This window comes from Corythoichthys intestinalis, chromosome 15 (assembly GCF_030265065.1).
Source record: "Corythoichthys intestinalis isolate RoL2023-P3 chromosome 15, ASM3026506v1, whole genome shotgun sequence".
Lineage (NCBI taxonomy): Eukaryota > Metazoa > Chordata > Actinopteri > Syngnathiformes > Syngnathidae > Corythoichthys > Corythoichthys intestinalis.
In genome coordinates, this window is record NC_080409.1 from 21,378,247 (window position 1) to 21,399,516 (window position 21,270).

At 39.3% G+C, this 21,270-nt stretch overlaps 1 protein-coding gene across 6 annotated transcripts in view; it reads left to right on the forward strand.

The window, feature by feature from the left end:
• myt1lb (myelin transcription factor 1-like, b) overlaps positions 1 to 21,270 on the forward strand; it is a 245,956-nt gene that overhangs the window by 55,887 nt on the left and 168,799 nt on the right. For all 6 annotated transcript variants that reach the window (XM_057860211.1, XM_057860209.1, XM_057860213.1 and 3 more), the window contains one exon: positions 14,260 to 14,369. The gene's annotated coding sequence lies outside the window, so the exon portion shown is untranslated. The remainder of the gene's footprint in view (positions 1 to 14,259; positions 14,370 to 21,270) is intronic.

Here is a 21,270-nt window from a genome sequence, read left to right on the forward strand (position 1 = left end):
TTTTTTCATCAGAAATTGGAAAATTGCTCAAACTAAGCTATTTTCTAATGCTGATTTCTAAAGAATGGAAAAAACTTTTTTTCCTGCTGAAAGAAAAGAGTCTAACCTTTCTTAGAACAGAAATTTCTGTGGGCCTTGCAAAATCAGTCAAAACCCAGTAAAACGGCTGGGAGTGAAGGGGGTTGCACCGGTGAAAATGGCTGGGAGTGAATGAGTTTAAAATATTTGCAGCATTATCTATAGTCACTGGTATGGATTGATTTGGCCTGCTTCACTTCCATTCAGTCATGGCGGTTTTTAATTCATGGATGTAGTATATGGACTACGTGTCCCATGATCACTCTGGGCTCACGTAGCCGATGGCATGGGACTTGGGGGGGATCTAACATAGCACATCTAGTTTGCTATTTGATGATATCTAGTGTAAGTGTGCGAGTGTTGTCGGAGCATTAAAAAAGTTAACAAACGCCACAGAAGTCACGCCTGCTCATTACTGCACAACACCAGCACATGACAATCAACTTTCATAAACAGGACGAGTTTGAAGTACAGCGCTCTTAATTTGCCACTCATTGTTCATCATGTAACCTTGAGGTGAGTTTCAGTGTGCGTACAGGTATACAGCTGTCTGTTGTCAAAGCGAGGTTGTTCGTAGCAGCCAAGTCGGTTACAGTGTTTTAGCGGACTTTGTTGTAAATATACGGGAAGACAGTCTCTGTGAAATATGTAGGAGAGGGTATAGCGTATCAGCAAACCCAAAATGCACCACACAGCGGATCTATACGATGCTGAAGCCGCCTCCTCAAACTTCTGTCTTTCCTCGCAAGCCATGATTGTTGTGTCTGTTACCTCTGCCACAAACAAATGCAGCGTGCTTCACTACACCCTCCCCGCAGTTTGGGGGAGGAAAGGAGGAGGGCTGCTCGCAGGGGAGGAGTTTTTCAAGGCACAGCCCTCAGTTTTCGATGCACCCCAGGCACATTAGGGAGCGCAAGCAAGAAAAAATTTGGAAAAATCATTTTGGGAGCTTTCCATTTGCATCAAATATTTTTGAGTATTGAATCGAAGAGGGCGTATCGAACGGTTCAATATGGAACCGGATATTGTTGCATCCTTCGTATACGTGATGCCCCAAAGTACCTTTATAAGTCTGAAATTTGAACTCATTGTGGCTTTTACTGCAAAAACGGGAGGCATGGAGTGTGACAAGAGGCACATCATATGCAAACAGTGCTATGCAAACAACAACAAAAAAAATACTGTGGAAACACCATGTTATTTTTGATCTTTGGCCCTGTGGTGGTTGGTATGCCTTGATGATTTTTATTTTTTTTTTAATAACTTTTTGTTACTAACATTCTTTAAGATGTTTTTTTTCACGTTTAGAATACTGTATTTAAGCAAGTTTGGAAAGCTGATTTGCACTAAAGCAGGTTTGCACTAAAAAAGAGAAAATGAAAGCCATATTTTTTCAAACATAAAAAACAAACATGTTTACTTGAGTACTAGATGAGTTTTCAAGAAAAAATAGATATAAATGTACTTTTATGTCTATTTCGATTTGTTTTTTCGAAAGTGATATTCTGTACATATATGGTAATAATCGTCCTAAAGTTTGGCATCAGGATTAATCGGGATCGAATAGTGACCTGTGAATCGTGATACGAATTGTATCTCCAAATATGAGGCAATACACACCCTTATTACTCAGGATATTCATAGTCAACCGAGTTACATGCGTCATGCTTGCCAAGGATAAATAAGGTATATTCTCTCTCAGTTATATACATACTATGTACATTCCTTTTGTCACACTTGGAAATGAGTCAGTGCTCCTCCATGTTCTCATGCATGTGCGTTAGATAGTCTCTTTGAACATGTGGCTGCTGACAGGTTGCCAGCTGGCTAGTCACTCGCTAGTGACTGGTCATTACTTCTGGTAAAACAATTGAAATGGTTAAGATATACCCAAACTTCCCCTTCCCTGGCCACATTACCTAGCTCTGACTGGAGGATCCCGAGGCGCTCCTAAGCCAGTGTTGAGATATGGCCAAATGAAAATTGTGACGAATACAGGGTGGCTCACAATAATAGTTACGTCCTTTCTATGGACCCTTAAAAGGGTCATTGACAAAAACAAATACAAAAAGCCCTGCGCATATTTTGACTATAATTGCCACTCCTCATTTGAAACACACCTGATATACAAGTAATTATTGCATGAATCTAATATCACAATTCAATATGCGACTGTATTCTTCCGTACTTGACGCTAGGTTTGTTCAGGTAAGCGTATTGTGGCTATTTTTAGCTTTCACTTCTTGCCACAGTTTGCATTATTGTTTTAGTTGAAGTTACTATTTTTGTTTCCGCATCTGCAGCTGTTTTTTTTTTATTTTTTTTTTTACAATAACAACAACGCATTTTTCCAAACTCCTTTCAAAAAACTCAAAATCTCCTTACAAATTACTAAAAATATTGACAATTTCTCCATCCCATGAAAATGAAATTATACCATGTATATGACTAGATGAGGGCCTTAATGCATGGGGAAGGTTAGAATTATCTGCTATCAAATTCCGTTGGAAATAGGAGCTTGTGAAGGTTTGCGAGTGAGTGATTGCAAAGATGTATTCAAAGGAGATTCTAGAAATAAGCCGATGAGTTCTTGACCAGATGTATTTTCTGTTTTAAAAAATGGAGGGGGGGTGTACACCAGAAAGAGAGCATTTAAATTATTTAGAAGTCATGTGACTAGGGTGACAAGATTGGCTGTCGTTTTGGGTGTGTTGGATCAACTAAACTGGTTCACGTATTGCATATCTATTGTCAGTAAGGATGTCATTTATGTTTTCCACTGAGCTGTCAGCATTTTTTTGCTTGAAGGGTACTGGCTACAAAAACTAGTGCTGAATTGATGAGCCACAAAGTTACATTTTGACTATTATTGTGTGTTTTTTTTGTGTTGGGGGGTTGGGGGGGATGGGGGGTGGGCTTTAATGGCTGGTCATTGACAAACTGGCATGTGTCCTCCTCACCCAGTACACAAGAACTTGGGGAAAAAAAGCCAATCTGTTGAAGTGAAAAAAAATCCATAGCCTATACTATATTTTCTGCACAATAAGGCACACCTAGAAGCCTTAAATTTTCTTAAAAGCCGACAGTGCGCCTTATAATCCAATGCCATTTATATACATTATGAATCAATATTGAGCCACAACAGGTCTCACAGCAATTCGGAGCACAGCTCTATCAAGTGGATGCATAATGTAACCCCGGCCTCTACTGTAGCATCTATTCAATGTGCCTCATAATGTGGTGCACCTTATCGATGAAAAAAGTTTTATAATAGGTCATTCATTGAAAGTGCGCCTTATAATGCAGTGCTCCTTTAGTGTGGAAAATACGATATTTCTAATTTCTTTTAATTTACTAAAAAAATGAGTACAAACTCACTTTTATTCAGTTTTTCACTTACTGTATAACAAATCTATCCATATTTAATTAATAGAATGAATCTAGTCAAAATTATTTAAATTATATTCGCAGGCCTGTTTTTTTTTTTGGTCTTTTTTAAATGAATAAACAAGAACGTACAAAAACGTACAACGTGCCAACAATGCTACAGATGTGATCTGTAAAATTTCTGACATTTGGTTGCTCCAGAGAGTATTGAATCTGGTAACGGCAGCAAACGGGTGAGCTGAAAGACCTTTATGTGCACAGAAAACTGTTAAGGCCTTTTCCAAGACAAGGTTGGTCATATGCAAAAGCTACACTTCAATTAGCACAACTCAGTCCGCAGTTGATCAGTCTCTCTTTTTTTTTAATTTTTTTTTTTTATATATATATATATATGGGAGGCTCGCGCACACCAGGTCAGTGCTCACCAACATACAAGGGGCACCCAAATAGAAAAACGTTTTCTTACATTATGTCTTTCTCAACAAATCTATAACGATTTTATCCAGGTTTGTCCTGTTGCAAACGAAACACATGTAGCTGTAGAGACAGCCCTAAAGTGATTTTTTGAAAGGATAAATCCGTTCATTCCTATGATTGAAGTGTATTAGGCCATGTCTACATGTAGCAGGGTATTTGGCAAAAACTTTTTCTACGGTTTGGTGTATCATCCACACGCACACGCACGTTTAAACAAGGGTTCTTGAAAACTGCGCTAAGAGTGAAGATGTGCGAATTCTGTGTTTGTGGCGCCATCATGTGGACACTGATAACCGAAGATTTACTGTGGAAACGTCACTGACTTTCTTACAAACTGACAAACTTTGTCCCTACGTCACACATGAGACCAATGTTTACATTTGGAGTAAGTTATTTACAAACTCTTGCAGTGCTTCATGTTGAAGAACACATGTGAAGTATGAGGGTATTATGGCAATCATTTTTCGCTCATTGTTATAAATGTACTTAAATATGAATCAGTGCGGTTGGCTGTGGAAGCTTTTGTTTTTTACAAACCTGTTGGTGTGGATTTATTTTTTTTCCTGACGTATTAGGGCAGGAAAAAAAAAACTGCTGGGTGTAGACATGACATTTAGCTTTCATTACTTTTGTGTTCAAAGTGATGTCACAGTGACAACTTGAGTAAGCAAACTTTGAGATTAAAGTTTTTGTACTTTCATGTATGCTAATGACCGCTTTTACTTAGGACGATGTTACTAGAGTGACTTATGTGATGTTTATTGGTGACAATAGATTTTTACTCTAATAGTAGTATCCCTTGGGGACCTTTAAAATGTGTATTTCATTTACCTATATACAGTATACTGTCGTTTGGTGTTCTCTACAGAGTGTTTTTCTGTGGCTTGTCCAAGTCAAGGCTCTGTAACCTTGCAATTCTGCAGCTGGCAGGGATAAGTCACGTTTCCCCGTTAATCTGATTCATAAACAGATGCATACTGATGCACACATCCATGCTTCCTCTGTTGTTGTCCCTATTAGGGTTGTGAAGCGAATTGAGGCATCCCAGTCTGATAATCAGATCCACATACCCATGCTGACACACAGTCTTACACACCTTTTGGCACACACAGGATGGTGGGAAAAAGACCTTGGTAGAGAGACAGAGAGAGTGAGAAGTACTGTAGACTCATCAAGTAATTAAAGCCCTGGCTGTCCCTTGGAAATTAAAGGAATGGTCCTTTGCGCTCTCTCACTCTCTATCTCTCACTCTTTCTCTTCATGCTGGTCTGATTGCTGTCTGGCTTTTCTGCTCACCTGAGTATTCCACAATGTCTCCCCAGCAGCCGACTAACACTGCATTGTGCTGTCATTTACCCCACTGTGGGTAATTGCAGTCACGTTTCACTCTATGTCATTTCTCCTCACTTTCACCTCAAAAATAGAACGAGACAAAAAAGGAATGGATTTCTCTGTATTTATACAGCATGAGGCCATGTGTTTTTTAAAACCCTGCTGCCACAAAGTGATTTGAAGTTTGGCCTGCTGCAGTATATTTTGCATGACAGACGCGTTCTCGTTTTTTGTGTGTCAAGTGGCAGACAAGGACGTTATGTTTATGTGTCATAGAAGTGCAGTCCAGCATGTCAAGCGTACCTAGTCACTCTCTCCGCTCACTTCCTTTTAATAGAATTGCTGGTCAGAAAGTAGCATTTACCTTTGCTCGTTCTTCCATATTGATAAGTGCAGCGAGGTCATCAAGAAATAGTCCACTTCAGTACCTGACAGCTTCTTTCACCTCTATGTTACTGAGCATTCTGCGGCCCAAATGTATTATGTGCAGATTCTGTGGCAACAAAGAATCCCCTCTCAGTTACTTTATGAGATTGGTTGATTGAAAAACTGCTTTTAGATGTCTTTGTCAGTTCATCAGAGGGCCAGCTTGAATTCAGCTAGTAGAATAGAACCTTGGAGACAATAACAAATGCTCTGCTATCCTCTCTATGAACCCGAACTGGACTATCTTTCCACAGCTCAAGCTCATTATTCTAAAAATGTGTGGCCCAGAAAAGAAAAATCAAAGGACCGAGTGGTGACATGAAACATTATGATGACATTAAAAGAAACATGTTAACTTCCTCACTTTATCTTGGGAACGGTCTATTATCAAATCTATTGGGGTTTAGTGTTGTAGGCACTGTATTCAAATGGTTAGCTTACTGTGGCATGGATGAAAAACGTGTAGAGTAACAAAGGGCATTAAGCTCCATAAGGCTATGAAGCCTCATTGTCTGATGAATTACAATTTTAAGGTCACAAATCATGCTATCTAATCCCTGATTGGTTAGGAACCTTGTGGTATGAAGTGCGACATATCCCTCCCCACATTCAGCATCAAATATACTGTATAGGACTTTTTATTGGAGTTTACAACATGGACACGCCCACACGGCTATAGGGTCTTATTTTATTTTTATTTTTTAAATACCTGTCCTGTTCAGCTGATTGACACGGAGAATGGAAATCTGAGTGTCCTATTGGTCTAAACAGTGTTAATGTATTGCATGGTAGTATGACATAGTCCCATTGTGATAATTCAACGTGCCTCGTTTATTAGGAGAAAGCAGCGAACAGGAAGGGGTTATGAGGGGACAGAAAAAAAGAGAGAGGGAGAGAGACAGAAGAAGCACAAACAACAAGAAATATATTGATCACCTACACTAACTCTGAATATGTTGGTGCTATCGTTAGCTACTTGTATTTCCGGTTGACACCATGTGGGGGGCCTGATGACCAAGGAGAAAGAGGAGCGGTGGGGAGGCAGAAAGATAAATGATTGGGAGGGGTGGAGTGTACACAAATATGAGGTGTAGAACCCAGTACAGTGGTACCTAGACATATGACTCGCCATTTGTTTCTACATCCGGCTACATGCTTTAAAAACAATGATTTATGACAGCGCCGCAGTTTCTTTGTTTTTCCGCAAGACGGACTCACGGCAGATTTTCTTGTGAGAGAAGTCAACATGGGTTCCAAGAATATTAGTGCAGGTGGTGAAAAAAAAAGGGAAATTGTGATGCTTACCATTGAAATGAAGATGGAAATGAAAAATTTTGAGTGTGGTGTGCGCATCCGTGAACTGGCCCGACAATACGATCTACTAGCTACGATCTCGACAGTCCTCCGCCGACCTCCGTTCGCCAGTCTTTATAAGTTAAGGTGACTATTATTTTTGTTGTAACATCGGCAAAGAAGTTCAGCTTCGTCAGGTTTTCACTAATTTTTTTCGGAACTTGTGCAACACAAGAGTGCTACTGTCTGCCATAGCCGACGCCAACAACCACATGAAAAGAGAAAGTAAAAACTCTTCCGCACCTAAAGGTTAAGGTCCATCCATTTATCGATTTTCTCACGCTCATCCGAGGTCGGGTCACGGGGCCAGCAGCTTCAGAAGGGAAGGTCAGACTTCCCTCTCCCCGGCCACTTTGGCCTGCTCTTCTTGGGGCATCCCAAGGCATTCCCAGGCCAGCTGGGGGACATAGTCTCAGATTTTTATTCATAATTTATGTTTTGCTCTGTGTAAATGCTATTTAAATGCTAATACTATAATAGTACCAGCAGCATTTATTAGGGATTTAGAGTTGGTTTTTGGGCTGTGGAACGAATTAATGGAATTATAATGTATTTTTAAAAATCCTGCTCTACATACGACCATTTCGACTTTAAAGCAAGTTCCTGGAACGAATTAACTTCATATGTAGAGGTACCACTGTATTCGTGTGAATCCCTTGTGAGTGTGAGTATGTTGGCATCCTATTCTATGCTGCCTGATCGCTAATCCTGACATGGAGTTTTTCTACTTGAGTGCGTGAAAACCATCAGACATGATAGTACTGCAGACGAGTGGGAATGCTGCATGGGAGCCACCCCAGGGCCACGGCATTTCCCAGCCAATCGGAGTATAAGGTCTTACAGTTGAACATGCAGTCTTGTCTAAGGAATTCTATGGAACTTCGAGAGAGAATTGCTTCAGGGCCCCAATCTGGGGAAGGGTGGAGACCAATTTCTGATGGTTTAAAGGGTGCTTCCTGATGGACCATGATAACCTGTCTAAACCAAGTGATCAGGGAAAAATCCCAAGAACCCAATGGCTATGCTGTCATCTGAAGGAACATCACACACTAAAAAAATAAAATGAAAAAAATGAATAAATAAAAGGAACATCATAAATTAAAAGATCAAATTCTCCATTGTGAGAAAAGAACTTCTTTTCATGAATGCCAGATGTCGTATTTGGAGTAAACTAGGCACCGCTCATAATCGGGCTATTAACATCACTGTAGTGGAGCAGTGTCATTTCTTATGTGGTAAAATGGGAGATGAGTGAGTAACGAGGGAAAGATGAATGCAGTAATGTACCGAGGTATCCTAAATGAAAATGTGCTGCAGAGTGCTTCTGACCTCTGACTGGGGTGGTGGATCATTTTTCAGCAGGACAACACCCTAAGCGCCCAGCCAATACATTAAAGGACAACTCTGTGAATGTCCTTGAGTGGCCCAAAAATGGCTATTTAACAACATTCTAGCCTTCCACGCAAGATGTAACTTCCTGATTTATTGATTCATCATGCAGTACTGTCTTGCAAACCTCAAGTGTCCCACCACTTTCCCGCTGTAGGTACACAATCTGCTCGGGTTGTACAAACTGCTTGGGGGCCTGCGCCTGCTGATGACGTCACAACAATGCTTTTGTTGCACAAACTGTTCGGGTTGGGGATTCATTTGTTTTATGGTTGCCCCATTAGTGCAAAATTTTGGATTGAACTGGAAAATACTTGTATATCATGTGTGAAGCCAAACAAAGGATTGTATTAAATGGGAAAACAATTATTTCTGTATTTAAATCCAAAGATAAAAAATATTTACACTCTTGAATCTTTATATATTGTTGGGAAAATTTCATATCCACAAATTTAAATTTCAAAATGAAAATCCAAACTTGAAATTGTTCTTGATTGAAGTCGATTTATATTTGACATCACCTTATATGATAACACATAAAAAATAACATCACCTTACATGATAACACATAAAAAATACACACACACACACAAAGAAATGCGCAGTTTACTCATTTTGGATCACTTTTTTGGTTCATTGAGGGAAAGCAATAGGGAAAAACGATTATGGAGGGCGCGGACAGTAATTGCGTACTGAATGGCACCAAACTTTACCCATATGTCTTGTACCTAAAGACGAACAAAAATAGCCTTGTGGAAGAGAAATTCAAAAACTTTGAAAAATAACTATTATGCGATGGACCAGTCGAAATACAAATATATAAATATATATAAATCAGCCATTATTGACACAATAGAAAAACCAACACGAACAGTTTGTGCAACACGAATGTTTTTTTTTTTTTAATTGAACAGTACAAAATACAAAATTATGCAGTTCAAATAAGCAGTTCAAATAATATATATGCCCATCATTTACCATTTTTACCTGTTCATACTAAGACAGACAGAATATATATTAAATTCAATTCAATAAACTTCATTTATCCCTTGCGAGAATTCCCTCAGGGAAATTAGTTTCCGGTGCCCATAACAACACAGCAGCAAGAATAAAAAATATAAGGTGCAGGATAATAAAAAAGTGCTCGAGTAACAGGGATTAAGAAACATGAAATTAAATTTTAAAATGAAATAAGTACAAATGCTACTAATTAATACGTACAATAAAAGGAATAATAACACCAGGTAGATACAGTAGGGAGAACAAGTATTTGATACACTGCCAATTTACCTGGTTTTCACACAGCTCTTTGGTCTTGGCCATTGTGGAGAGGTTGGAGTTTGTTTGTTTGAGCATGTGAACAGGTGTCTTTTATACAGGTAACAAGTTCAAACAGGTGCAGTTACTTCCGGTTATGAGTGGAGAACAGGAGGGGTTCTTAAAAAAGAACAAAGAGGCGAAATATTTACTAGTTGGTAATGTATTAAATACTTATTTCATGTAGTTGAATACAAATTTATTATTTAAAAATTATACAATGTGATTTTCTGGATTTTTGTATTGGATTCGTCCCTCACAGTTGAAGAGAACTTATGATATAAATTACAGACCTTTACATGGCTTGCAAGTGGGAAAACCAGCAAAATCGGCAGTGTATCAAATACTTGTTCTCCCCACTGTAATATATACCAAACCATAAGCCATTAAAAGGGTTGAGTCGGACACAGGGTTAAAACTCGTTTTAGAGATGGACAGTGGTGGGCCCTGATATCTAATGTCCTCTAACATGAGCGCGACAGATGTGTATTAATTATTAAATATCTAGTACGGTTTGGTATATATTAGATTTGTTCTTTTTTTTTTTTTTTTCGTTTGTTTGGTTTTTTTGTTGCTTTTGACATCAATTCTAATGTCGTATGTTCCTTTCTTTCAGTAATGAAAAATGTCTTCATATAAATCAGCCATTATTGACACAATAGAAAAACCAACACGAACAGTTTGTGCAACACGGACGTTTTTTTTTTTTTTAACTGAACAGTACAAAATACAAAATTATGCAGTTAAAATAAGCAGTTCAAATAATATGTATGCCCATCATTTACCATTTTTACCTGTTCATACTAAGACAGACAGAACATATATTCAATTCAATTCATTAAACTTTATTTATCCCTTGGGAGAATTCCCTCAGTGAAATTAGTTTTCCTTGCCCATAACAACACAGCAGCAAGAATAAAAAATATAAGGTGCAGGATAATAAAAAAAGTGCTGGAGTAACAGGGATTAAGAAACATGAAGTTAAATTTAAAAATGAAATAAGTACAAATGCTACTAACTAAGACATACAATAAAAGGAATAATAACACCAGGTAGATACAGTAATATATACCAAACCATAAGACATTAAAAGGGTTGAATCGGACACAGGGTTAAAACTAGTTTTAGAGATGGACAGTGATGGGCCCTGATATCTAATGTCCTCTAACATGAGCGCGACAGATGTGTGCGCACACGTTTGCTCTTTTATTTACCTTTCACATTTAAATGGGTTTAAAATAAATAAATAAATAAATTTTAAAAAAGGAAAAAGAAAAACATTCGTAGTACAGTATAAAAAAAAAAAAACCTGTTGATGTACCATTGCATTTAGAGTTTAAGTTTAGGTCAACAAAGTATCTAGCCAAGGCTGTATTTTACAGGTTTCATTCCGTAATTTTATAATAAGGCTGTCACACAACAAAATGTGAAAAGTTAAAGCTCTGTGAATACCTTTATGGTTGCACATTACACAGATTTATGTAAAAACAGAAGCCCAAATATTGAAGAATTTGCTCAGAATAAATTACATGTTCCTGGCTACAAACAAAAACTTTCCTTGAATCAGATGTGTTATTGTTTTTTCTTTTGGATTCTGATGTATCACTATTGGTAGAGTACACTTTTCATTTTGATATTGTCCCTGTGGTGGGAATTCTGAGTAAACATTCAGAGAGGAAGAGAGATATCCCCAACATGGGCAAAATATGAATAGTAGTGATTGATCTTCTCTCTGTCCAGCTCCAATTTGTCACTGCATTAGGAGGTTTGAGCGGTAATAAACCTTGCATGTGCTTATGTATCTTATCCCAGCCTGTGCTTACTTATTGACTGAAACACTACAGTGTGCAGACCAAAACCCGAAAGGTAATCAGGGAAATATTCCCAATTGATATCATTGGATTCGTAGTTGTACGATGCAACATGCACTAAAATGCTTAAGATTTAGCATTTGTATTCCTGGATCTTAGTCCCTGAATGCTTTATGGTGAGAAAATGAAGACAAGGGGACACAAATCAGTCGATCTTTGAAATTCAACACAGAGATACAACAATCTGACCCTCAACTTGGCCGGAAATCCATCAAACACAAGGAAATGCGCTGAAAATTGCTACTTTTATGTTGAACATGATGACATTCAGACATTGTGTGCGTGTGCGTGTAGGTGGGCTTGCATGTGAGTGTGTGTGGTGCACAAAGAGAACACAGGATATAGAACACAGGGAGGAAGATTTCATCTCCTCTCTGGCTGTATACATATCTGTTAGAATGTAGGTCAGTCTCTATCAGAGCCTGGGAGACAAGGTTTGGTCTGTGAGTGTGTACGTGCGTGCGTCTGTGCGCGCACACCCGCACACGTTACATGAATAAAGCATTCCTGTGTGCCCCATTGTCCACAAGTGTCGTATATTCGTTTTGTTTAGATAATGGGTATGATTTCTGTGAGTTTGTGTGATGTGGGTGTTTTAAACGCCTGTCATGTACAATATATGTCACTGTAAATGTGACAGCAGACATCCCATCTCTTTGTACACAGTACAGCAAACGTGCCCTTACAAAAAGGTTTTCAGAGCAGCCAGTCTTTCCCGGCTATTTGTGGTGTGTTTCTTGGCTTTGATAGATATAGGAGGCTAGTGAAGGGCAGACATGGTGCTCCTGATTCTTCCAGGAACATTCACTGTGATGCACACACATTCACACGCTCTTGTACACTCCTGCCTTTCTTTGCAACAAAAGGAGAGGATGTGAATAGCTTTGTGCACGTGTGTCTACAGCTGTCTGTACATCTCTGTGTGTCTGCGGAATTGTGTGTGTGAGCGTGTCTTTTCTATGGGTGTGCCCCATTGCAGTTGGAGGTCTATTATCCTGTCTTTGCTGTGCCTGTCGCTATCCTTGGTACTGAAACTAGAACACGAGGCACCTCAACTCCATGACCAGAATACCTTCCGCATATTGCACACAAGCAGTGGCAGGTTGTATTGTATCCATTTCCATTGTCTTCATTCCATTCGCTCATCTTTTGTCAAAAGCCCCCACATTTTTTTTCCCACACAAGCACACAGAAACACTGAGGGACTGTGGGATGTGTCCTGATTAAGAGTCAGAGAGCTATGATTTGTCATCAGCCCCCACATGAAGACCTTCATCAGAGGACAGAACCAACACTTACACCCTGATTATAATGACCAAGAGGGGCCATCATATGAGAGAGAGAGAGAGAGAGAGAGAGAGAGAGAGAGAGAGAGAGAGAGAGAGAGAGAGAGAGAGAGAGAGAGAGAGAGAGAGAGAGAGAGAGAGAGAGAGAGAGAGAGAGAGAGAGAGAGAGAGAGAGAGAGAGAGAGAGAGAGAGAGACATGGTGTTGTGGAATTTTGTGCATCCCAAACTATACTCATCCAAAGATGCATGGGAGACCTGCTTTGAGCACTCAGACACATGTTGGAACAAGAACAAGTCCTGGAACTGTTCCCACAAAGATGGAAGATTAAATTTGTCCAACATTTTTGATCCAATGATTTTTTTTTTTTTTTTTACCTGTGATTCTGTGCATAGCCTTACAAAACGTTTGTTTTGTGCCTACAGACATACAAACAACAGACAGACAAAATAATCTGACACTCTTACGGTTGTTGGCCTGATTCGTTATTATGAATCCACACTGCCAACCTGAAAAGAAAAAAAAGAACTTGGAACGACAAATGTGTTTGTGTGTACTGATGATGCAAAGCAAAAATACTACCCCTCACTGGTCTAAAGTAAAGTCCATCTTAGCATGTAGTCACCGAAGTGCTTTTTACATAATAAACAACTGGCATGCTACACACACTCGCTCACGGTTTTGTTTGTCCTATGGGACCAGTGATTGTTTTCTTTGGATCTGCTTTGAAATGGGTTGTAAATGATCGTGTGCGAATGTGTCTGTGTGTGCAAGTGCGTTAGTGTCAGTCTGCAGCTTTCAAATGTGGCTATAATTTGTTTGTCTGCGCAACATCTGCTTTCCCTCAATACATTCTTTCAATTAGCATCACTGGAGGCAATGAGACAGACAGGCGGGATTAGACCAACACCTTCATAGCTTTTCCTATGTCCGTCTTAATATCCTGGTATCCCGCCTGACCTTTTTTGACAAAGAGGTACCTCTTTCCCCACCCTCCCTTTCCATTTCCTCCTCCTCTGTAACTTTACGAAGGATTGAGAGCCGAGCAGTGGAATCACGGAGGCAGGCACGGATCATTAGCTATATTTGTCCCCTACTTCCTGCGGAAGATGATAGATCTAGCTAATTACCCCATGTTGCCAAAGCCTATCGCATACGACAAGCGGTCGTCTCTGTTGCAGAAATCTGCATTGGCTCTGGCGTGCGCAGCATAGCTGATGCTATATGATTATTCATGAGCCTAAGTCAAAGGAGAGGAAGAAATATCAGATGCCTTGTGTGAATGTGATTGTTGTGAAAAGGATTTTAATGATGTATGTTCTCCCTCTTCTTCCTACAATGCAGAAAATGAGTCTGGAGGAGATGTGGTGAGCATTTCATCTCCAAGTGAACGCCAGTAGGTTACAGCGGAAGCAGAGGTCTGGGAGAACTGCATCAACACCAAACCATTGCAGGTAAAGTGCAAACTAAAACAAAAGAACGGAAGAAAAAAGAATGCACATGAAAAATACTATAATCTTCGGATTATAAGCCCTCATTTTGAACCTGCGTCTTATTTATTGATTCATTTGGGTTAATAGGTAACACGTAATAAGACTGCCATAAGACCGTCATAATTATGACACTATCATAGGCATTACTGAATGCTTATGATAGATGACATTCAGTATCATCCGGCAAATTATGTCAATAACTCAATTTATGTCCAGCTCAGATCTTTTACATCCATTCAAAAGTAAGATAAAAAATGACACTAAAAGACATCTGTTATAAGCAGGCATTCATGCTCAGAACAGTGTCATGTCATAATTATGCTTGTCTTATGACAGTCTTATGGCGCCACTGTCAAATAAAGTGTTACCAAACACTATAGCTAGCAATTAATGAAACAACTGGAACAGTAACTGAAGACATCCAGTGGTATGATAAAGTACCTTTTGGAATTTCTCACGTTTCTGCATAAGATCACCATCCAATGTGATCTGAACTTTGTCAAAATCGCACAGATGAAAAACAGTGTCTGCTTTAGCTAAAACCACCCAAACATTTAGAGGTTTACATATTTTAGTGAGGATAGTACGCAAACAATGACAAAAGGGGGAATATAACTAAGTGAACCATCACATTTATTATTTGTGGTCCCCCGTTTGGCAGCAATAACTTCAACCAGACGCTTCCTGTAGCTGTAGATCAGTCTGGCACATCAATCAGGACTAATCTTGGCCCATTCCTCTCTACAAGACGGCTGTAGTTCAGTCAGATTCCTGGGATGATTGGCATGAATCGCTGTCTTTAGGCCATGCCACAGGATCTCTATGGGGTTCAAGTCTGGACTTTAACTTGGTCACTCCAGAACGTGTATTTTGTTCGTTTGAAACCACTCTGTTGATTTACTTCTGTGTTTTGGATCATAGTCTTGTTGCAGCAGCCATCCTCATTTTAGCTTCAACTGTCTGACAGACGGCCTCAGGTTTTCCTGCAAAACATCCTGATAAACTTTTGAATTCATTCTTCCATGAATGATTGCTAGTTTTCCAGGCCCTGAGGCAGCAAAACAGCCCCAAATCATGATGCTCCCTCCACCATGCTTCACGGTGGGGATGAGGTGTTGATGTTGGTGAGCTATTCCATTTTTCCTCCGCACATGACGTTTAGTGTTACTCCCAAACAGTTCAACTTTGGTTTCATCAGTCCACAAAATATGTTGCCAAAACTGCTGTGGAGTCTTCAAGTGCCTTTTTGCGAACATTAAACTAGCAACAATGTTTTTTTTTTAGACAACAGTGGTTTCCTCCATGGAGTCCTCCCATGAGCACCATTCTTCATTTACAGTGCACAGAGAGCAGCTTTAAACCACTCATCAGTGATTGGCCACACACCTGACTTAAACTGTTTGGTAAAAACTGGTTTCAATTGCTCTTAAGTCTCCTTAGGCAGAGGGTTCACTTACTTATTTTCGCCTTCTGTCATTGTTTGCATGCTATCCTCATTAAAATATGAAAACCTATAAATGTTTGGGCGGTTTTAGTTAAAGCAGACACTGTATTTTCATCTGTGTGATTTTGACAAAGATCTGATCAAATTTTCAGGTTCAGATAGTTTTCCATACCACTGTAATTAGCACAGAACATGAACTTTGATTGTTATTTACATCTGTATCGCTGCAATGTATGCTAAGAGGCATGTTTGTCGATAACAGGTGGCCGCAGAGGTTGACTGTCTCCCCCAAGGGAGCAGTGATGGCCAAATGAAGCTTCTTGACGCAATGAAGCTTTGCGGCCAATTGCTTCATGAATGAAGCTTTGCAGCCAATTAGTTCAAAGCTTCATTTGGTCTTATGACAGTCTAATGATGCCACTCTCAAATAAAGTGTTTCCGGTTAATATATTTTGGGGAAAATACCCCATGATACAGTGAGGATAGCTGCGGCTTTCGTCCAGTGCGGGTATTCTATGAACAAATGCCATCTTCGTGTCAAATTTGGTGGGTGGCGGTTTGTAGTCAGGTGCGCGTTATATTCCGAAAATTACGGTACTAAAACATGTCTTTTTAATGACTAAATTTACTTGACCAAATAAGAAAAATATACATAATTTTTTAAAAATAATTGTAAAAATACCAAATAAGTCAGGAGTACCCCTCAAGAAGTAAAATAATTTAACTGTGCCCTGTGCAATGACAATAAAAATGCTTTTCAAACCTTTTTAACTAGTTTAGACTATTGTGGATTGATTCAGATTTCTTTCATGTTAATATCATATTTTAACCAGTTTTGAGGCTAGTTGTTGACTAGTCACTTAAAAAATATCAACTCACTCCGCCTTCGGCCAACATTCACCCTCCCGACCATGACAAACAGACATAGTCTTGCAAAATTGAGTGTGACTGTCACTTGAAATGTAACTAAAAAAATCGATTCTCTAGTATTATTCATTATTTGCAAGCTTTGATTGCCAAAAACAGGTTTTCTGTCATTACAATCAAATATGTTGTTGCGATGTTGCTCTCGTGCATCACCGACCGGGTTGTTTTCCCCCCACTAGTTCCAAACTCCACACCAGATTTCTGTCTCCATCATCCTCGGTCGTTCACTCACTCCGTCTCGTTCTCACTGACTGCCCACTCAGACGTGCAGGTCTCCACAGCCTTTCACACTAATTCAGATGCACTTAGCATCGGGTTGGCACACGCTCGCTGTCACTAGATGATGCATGGCATTGCTATTTGCAGAGAAATTTGATAATGCTGGTGGAGGTTCGGTGGTTCTGTAGTGCTGCACTGGATGGAATACCAATTGTCTGGGTGTGAATCATTGTGTGTGTGTAAGTGTGTCCATGTAAGTGCGTGAGCAAGTGGGATTGGTTGCCATGTATAAAACACATTCTCCCAAAACTTGAAGGTGAAACAAAAAGAAACAGATTACTGTGTGACATGTTTTGACAGATGTCTTTCCATCCTATTCCTTAGCACACACGGTTTTCATGCTCTCTGTCTTTGTTAACATGTTTCATTCATGGCAATATTATTATTTTTGTCAATCAAAAATCTAATTCTTTGTGCTTAGCTGTGTTTTTTGTACTTTTTTGGACATTCCGCATCAATATTGTAAAAGAAGCTTTAAGGTTTGACCTTTCCTTTGAATTAGCTAAGCATAATTCAATGAGAAACATCAAAGTATTCAACTGTTGAACTGTTGATAGTGAGTAAGTTATATATCATAAGATCGACTGTTAAAATAATATAATGAAATGTTCCCTTGATTTTGTTTCTCCCTATGAGCTTTCAAGGGTATAACTTGAAGTGCATTTCTTAAATGTTTTATCACGTCCTTTTATTCTGGGTCTAATTGGCACTCGAAAAGACGGTGTGTGCTTCCTCCTCATCTTGAATACGTAAGACCTTCACTTTTTTTTCCCAAAGAAGAGAGTAGAAAGAAGAGACTGAGAAAACAAAAAACAAAAAATGAGAAGTTCTCCAGCATTTGCCAATAAGGCAACAACGCCTCCAGGTTCCAACTAACATGATGAGCCTTGAGGGAGGCAAAACTTACCGCAGCTGGCATGATTGTTAGTGTAGTTTTAATATAGTTACAGAACGTATTTCATTGCCTCCCTGTTGATGCTGAAATAATTTTTGATGCAACACTTTTTTTCTCACCGCGGCCTCCGAGATTATACAAGTTACAGATAATGTGCACTGTTTGTTCACATACATTTCCAGCAAATACCGTATGAAACTAAAAATTTCGAAACCAGATACACAAGTTGGAACAGTTGTGAAGTCAGAAATAAATGGTTGTTATTCAACCACAGTGGAATAAAATGGACTGTACAGTGGTACCTTCACTTACAAAATGAATTGGTTCTGAAAGTAGTCTCGTAACCTGAAAATTCTGTAAGTAGAGATGCCTTTTCCATGTTTAAATGCCATAATCCCTTTCAAGCACTGCTGAAACTTCTTCTTCCTCCCACATTAAATTTAATAATTGCGGTAAAATAGGGATAAATCAACAGACAAAAACATTGGAAGCATTCCATATACCTCACCTAACTGTTAATACCTGTAATGAAGTACATCAGTGTTTTCAATCTTTTTTGTGTCACGGCACGTTTTTACATTGGAAAAAAATCTTGCGGCACACCGCAAACCAAAAATGTTCCAAAATTACTTTGTGTACAGTGTATTTAATTATCAAATAATTTCTCAATATTTATACTTACTCAGTGTGAAATTTCAGCCTGTTTGGATGAACACAATGCAGTTAGGCTTGAAAAGCTCAGAATTGTCAGACGGGGACTTGCGAATTGTCTTTAATCGCATCAGGAGCAACCATCTCACTGACAATGGCTTTGCAGGCAGGTAGTATTGCCTCTTTTTAGATTCAGCACCAAGTTTAGCAACAAGGTAACTGGCTTTGAGGGCTTTCTCATTTACCTTTGTAGTGTTTCTCAAAAAACTTGCCTTTTTTCTCTGTTTTCATGGAGGTGAACAAAATAGTCAATCGACTTGTTTTGAAATGAGAGCAAAAGCAACTGCTCGCGTCACGTTCAAGAACGGCTCAGATTTCTAGCCACCAGCTACCTTGCTGTCCTCAACAATGTGTTGGAATAAAACACGGGGAGGATTGACGGTCTCACATATGGATGAAATGGAAAGGACACTTCCGTGTACTGTATATTGACACTTGAAGACTCTTAAATGATGTACAGTAGACATGCTGGGGTCCACATTTTCGCGGACAGCAAGGTGGTTGACTGATGGCTAGAAATCTGAGCAGTTCTTGAACGCGACACAAGTAATACCTTGCTCATTTGCACACGACCGCAACCTTCTACCTCCTCTTTCCTGCTGCAACTTGTAACGCGTGGTAGGTAGGATGCGTGCGTAAAAGTAACTAAAAGGGGAGAAGCTTCCACTTATGCACATTTATTCACAAAAAATAATAAATCCACCTTGACCTCTCGTAACTCTGGAATTCAGCGATTCGTACACACGCGTTCGCAGATGAACTCCAACATACTGTAAAAGTAAGCAGCAACAGAAGTATTCAATGTAAATAAAGCAGCGCCATCGCGTGCTGGATGTCGGGAGGAACAACATTTAAGGAGGTCACTATGACAAACTCTGCCTGACGACGTAAAAAAAAATAATAACAATAAATGCGATATTGGATAACTTCTCGTGGCACACCTGACGATCTTTCACGGCAACTAGTGTGCCGCGGCACACTGGTTGAAAAACACTGAAGTAGATAATATAACGTAATGCAAAGGAAAAAGGAAAAATATCCTCCCTTTCGAGTGGAGTGATGTCCTCTTCTTTTACGAGATCGAAAATGGTGTTGGCTTTGTGGCAGACTACCATCACGGTGATTATGTCTCCAGCGATTCCCTTTTTCTAAATCCAGAGAAGTCCCTCCACCTCATCATGACATTAACTTCTTTTGCATGAAATGGTAGTCACGCTCTTCAAAGATGGTACCGCTGTGATGGCTTCCTTCTCTTTCAAGATGGTGCCTACCACCTATCTCGCTGTTTATGACACAAAAACGCGAGAAGACCTGTGGTCTAATGTGCTACTATTGCAGTGAACCATGTGTGAGCTTAAAAAAACTCTTCTTGAGACAAAAACCCAAAGAAACTTGTGCTCTTTTGGCGAATACGTCGACCCGCTATGACAACAACAATACTGTCGTGCCTATGCGTGTCATCATACTACATCACCAAATTGAAACGTCATCAAATATAGGCAAGGCAAGGCAAGGCAAGGCAAATTTATTTATATAGCACAATTCAACACAAGGCAATTCAAAGTGCTTTACATCACATGAAGACCATAAAAATCACATTTAAATCAACACAACGTAAAAACCAAGACAAAAGATCGCATTTAATCACAGAATAAAAATAAATAAATAAAAATTAAACAAAAATAAAAATAAAACAAAAACTACTACTAATAATAATAATTGAAATCAGCAATGAAGATAAGCACAAGAGGACTAGAAAGCAGGTAGATTGAAATATATAGACAGTTATGGATATGCAGTGCTAAACAAAAGCGTTTTTAGCCCTGATTTAAAAGAGCTAACAGTTTGAGCATACTTCAGACGTTCGGGTAACTTGTTCCAGAGGTGAGGAGCATAATAACTAAATGGTGCCTCACCCTGCTTGGTTCTTGTTCTTGGAACATGCAGAAGACCGGTTCCAGACGACCTTAGGGGTCTAGATGTCTCATAGGAATCTAACAAGTCAAGCATGTATTATGGTCCAAGGCCATTAAGTGTTTTGTAGACGAGCAGTAGTATTTTATAGTCTATCCTTTGACTCACTGGAAGCCAGTGTAGCGATTTCAAAACCGGTGTAATGTGGTCCAGCTTCCTTGTATTTGTGAGGACTCTGGCTGCAGCATTCTGTACTAGCTGCAGCTTCCTGACTGATTTTTGATCAAGACCTGTAAATATACCGTTGCAATAGTCCAATCTGCTGAAAATGAATGCATGCATAAGTTTTTCCATGTCTTTTAGAGTCAGAAGCCCCTTAATTCTGGGCCAAATATAGGCCAATAGGAGAGCAAGATCGTGTTACTGAGGCATGATGGGAAAGATAACGACCAATAGGGCTGCAGGATCTTATGGCGTGACATTTAAAAGCAGAAAGCAGAAAGTACATATGTAGCTTTTACAGTAGTATTGCTGCCTCTCGTAATCAGAAATTTCTTTCTTAACAAGAGGCAATATTTTCCATTTGAGGTTTGTTTGTAAGTAGAGGTACCACTGTAATTCATAATCACACTCATGCCCAATTTGCTGAGGTAAGTATTGGCTGCCACTGACGCTGACAGATGTCCAATCCA